This window comes from Vollenhovia emeryi, unplaced genomic scaffold, assembly GCF_000949405.1.
Source record: "Vollenhovia emeryi isolate VEMERY1.0 unplaced genomic scaffold, V.emery_V1.0 DF939512.1, whole genome shotgun sequence".
NCBI lineage: Eukaryota > Metazoa > Arthropoda > Insecta > Hymenoptera > Formicidae > Vollenhovia > Vollenhovia emeryi.
In genome coordinates this window covers 31,677-35,749 of record NW_011966854.1, presented here as the reverse complement: position 1 = coordinate 35,749, position 4,073 = coordinate 31,677, and positions in this window count along the sequence as shown.

The window sequence follows — 4,073 nt, the reverse complement described above, 5'->3', positions numbered from 1 at the left end:
TATAATCGCTTTGCTTTCTGGGTGTTTTCATGAATGTTCCAACTTTCATCATTTTTTTGAGGTTAGGAACGAAATGCGACCTGACCGAGTCAAACCAACTCCGGATTCGGATTCAGCGACCCCGAAAACGTATAGAAATGTTTATCTCGTCTGGTGGACAAGACCTTTTTTTCGTGTGCCTGTGTAATCCGAATATAAACAGCTGCACAGATAGCATGCTGGGAAGCATCACAAAAGCCGTGGATTTCAAACTCATGGTCATGTTGAGAATTTATCCATCGAGGGAAGGTTAAATGGGACATCTCCTGTAATTGTTCGATAAAGTTATTCCATTTGTTAGCGATACTTACAGGTAAAAGATCATCTCACAAGTCAAATTTGATTGACCATAATTCCTGTATGAAAATCTTAGCTTGTATGATCACAGAAGAGATTAGTCGAGGGGATCAAACAATTTAGCGATCGTAGATAGAATAATCCTTTTAGTGCTGGATGTTACAGGTGTTAAGTCATTCGTAAAATGGAGAGTGTCAGTGGGAGGTTTCCAACACAATCCTAATATATGAATCATTGTACGTTCCTCGATTTTTATGGATGATGAGTTCACTTGGTTTTCGATTGGAATAGATTGGATAATTGCAGGTGGTTGCTTATCCATTTTTTAAGAGGAAAGCCGCCCTCCATGCAAAGTTGAGTAGTTTGTTGAACAATGTCTTGAGCTTGTTGGATTGAATCACTTCCTCCAAAAATATCATCCACATATCTTCCTTGTTGAAGGACGGAAACAGCAAGAAGAAACTTGTCACCTTCATCTTTGACTAATTGTTTTAAGGTGCGAAGAGCTATAAAAGGAGCGCAGGCCATTCCGTAAGTAACTGTAGTGAGATGATAAGCGACAACGTTCTTTGATGAGTCGAGCCAAAAGATGCGCTGAAAATCCCAATCCGCTGGATGCACTTTTATTTGTCTGTACATCTTTTCTACGTCTGCAGAAAAGACATAACGACAACGACGAAACCAAATGAGAACGTCAAAAATATCCGCTTGTAATTTCGCTCAAGTGTGAAGGATATTATTCAGCGATACACCTGTGTCAGTACGACTTGAGCCGTTAAAAACTACTCTTAATTTTGTAGTCAAACTGTTTTTTCTTATAACCCCGTGATATGGTAAATAATAGGCAAAAGGAGAATCAGGTTGAGATTCTGGTACTTGAATCATGTGGCGTTGTTCTTTATATTGATGCATAAAATCGAAGTAACGGTGAGAATATTCTGAGTCATATTCCAATTTCTTGGATAATGAAGTAAACTGTCGTAAGGCCATGGATCGAGAGTCTCCGAGCTTGTTAATGGAAAGTTTAAATGGAAGTCTTACCGTGTAGCGTCCTTGTTCATCCCGTGTGTGAGTGAGGCTGAAATGGTGTTCACACTCTTGGTTTTCCGATGATAACGAGGATGTATTTGACGATGGAATTCCTTCAGTTTCCCAAAAGCGGTGCAAGCAATTCGTACAGATTCTTATCAAGTGAGATGTGATAGCCTTGTGCTTGAAGAGGTGGAGCATTTGACCCTGATGGACCTGAAATAATCCATCCTATTTTTGTTCGTTGTGCAATTGGAGTATTTGCATCTCTTTTTACAACTCCATCTTCAATTATCTGGGCGTAAATGTCAGCTCCTAATATAATGTCAATGTTACCTTGAGAAGTAAATTCTTGATCAGCTAGCTGCAAACCTTGGAAGTGTGGTCACAAGCCCTTTTGCATTGGAATTGATGGAATGGACCCAGTAAGTTTTGGTAATATAAAGGCAGAGACAAAGAACTCCGTGATTGACTCAAAATGTGGTGTCATCTTAAAAGATACTATGCCTGTAGTTTTATTTGACCGTTGTGCTGCGACTCCCACCAATGTTAAGGAAGATTTTTTTCTAGGAAATTTCAATATTTGAGCAAGACGTTCAGAAATTAAAGATATTTCTGAGCCTTGATCCACTAAAGCTCTTGCCTTTACAATTTCTTCGTTTTCGTTAACAACGTAAATTTGAGTTGTTGCTAGAAGAACAATGAATTTAAGAGCTTCCTTTGAGTAGAGGAGTGTAGAACGTAGGTCTCATTAACATAGTAGAGTTTGTGGAATCGTTAACCTTGTTGGAACCGAGATCGGAATTAGTAGGTATTCTTTCCTTGACGTATGGTGGTATGGTGCTTATGTCTGCATTTTTGACACCGTTTTGTAATTCGGCAGACTGATGCTTTGTGGGAACCTAAACAATTGTAACACAATTTGTGCTTGGCAATAATTGCCAATCGTTGCTGAATGGTTTTGGGAGAATACTGTGGACAATGTGCTGCATAGTGATCTGAAGAACAAATTGAGCAAAAACCTTTTTTACTCGATTGATCCTTTGACTTTCCTGAAAATGAGATTTGACCAGGACTTATGGTTGACTTTCCAATTCGCGATTTTTCAAACGCTTGTAGAGAAAGCAACCTGGTAATGAAAAATTCGCTAAACTGGTTCCAGGTAGGAGGTTCCTTTGAAGAACCTAAATGATGTTCCCATGCTTTCACGGAATCAGAATCCAATCGTTGAACTGCTATAAAAACAAAGAAATCATCCCATGATTGAACAGGGCGTTGCAAAGTTTCCAGGGTACGATAAATTTGCATAACATTTGTATAAAGCTTTCATTTTAGTTGCAGGTTCTTTTGTCATGCGTTTGAGTGTCATTAAAGAGCGAAGGGCAGCGTTTACCAATAACCGCTTGTTTTCATAAAATGAGATGAGAGCATCCCTCGCTTTCTGGAAATTGTCCGCTGTAAGTGTTGTATTCTCCAATAGATGTGAAGAAGATCCAACTAGGCTGGTTTTTAGATACTGGAGCTTTTCAACTGATGTTAGAGTAGGATTGGCTATTACGAGAGAATTAAATAAATCTTTGAAAGATAGCCAATCGGCAGGTGACCTGTTAAATTTGGGAAGGTCGATGCGTGGCAGGTGTGCATGATGGAAGTAGGATGGAATGATTGTATTCTGAGAATCAGACGAAGTAGAAGGCGGTGTGTGCGGAAGCTCAGTTTCTTGATCTAAGAGTAAATTCATTTTTTCAACAGCTTCGAGATAACTTTCATGCGTTGCAGCAAAGAGATTGTCAGAGAAGTATAAATGTTGTTTCAAAGAAGACTTGTCGTCTAAATTTAACTTCGTCATAGCCATTCGGATTGCTTCATGTGTGACGGAGGCGACAGGGAAGGCGCAAGTGCGAGAGAGAACGCACTACCGGGTGCGAGTGAGATACCGGCGCGGTTGCCGTGACAACCAAAAGCACAACACTGGTTGCCACGGCAACCAAGAGCACAACACAGCGCCTTCTCCTGCCGTCTCTACCCCGCGCGCCTATATTCTGGAGGGTATAAAAGCCTTCCGGAAAATTGCAGAATAATTCAGTCTTCACTCGGTGCTCCGAGTAGACCACAGGGGGGACATGGCAGCGGAGGCGCTCCTCCGTCGTGCACCCCTGCCAGCAGTAACGTACACCTAACGGGGCGCTCCCCGGTGTACACATGTTACTATCCCCGTACCGGTCTCCTGTATCTTTTCCTGACTCCGTCACCCTCCGTAGCAGCGGGCGCTCCTGTGTTTCGGAGGACCGGAGTATAACACGCATAACAAGGCGGTCCTTGGCGTGTTCCTGTCCTGTTTTCCTGTATCCGGCTCCGTTTCCGTCTTAGCATCGGGTGCTCTCGTGATTTGACGGAACGGAGTAACGGACGCATAACGAGGCGCTTCTCGGCGTGTTCCTGTATTCCTGTATTCCGGCTCCGTTTCCGTCTTAGCATCAAGTGCTCTCGTGATTTGACGGTGCGGAGTATCACACGCAGAACGAGGCGTTTCTCGGCGTGTTTCCTGTTCCTCATCCTGTTCCGATTTTCTGTACCTAACCGGAAACCCGAGGATATTCCGTAAAACATCCTCTCCTGTACGTTTCCAGCGCGATACCAGATTATCCTGTATATGTTAGCGTTGATATTAATTATTCCGTTGTCACTCTTTTACCGTTCAAACTAAA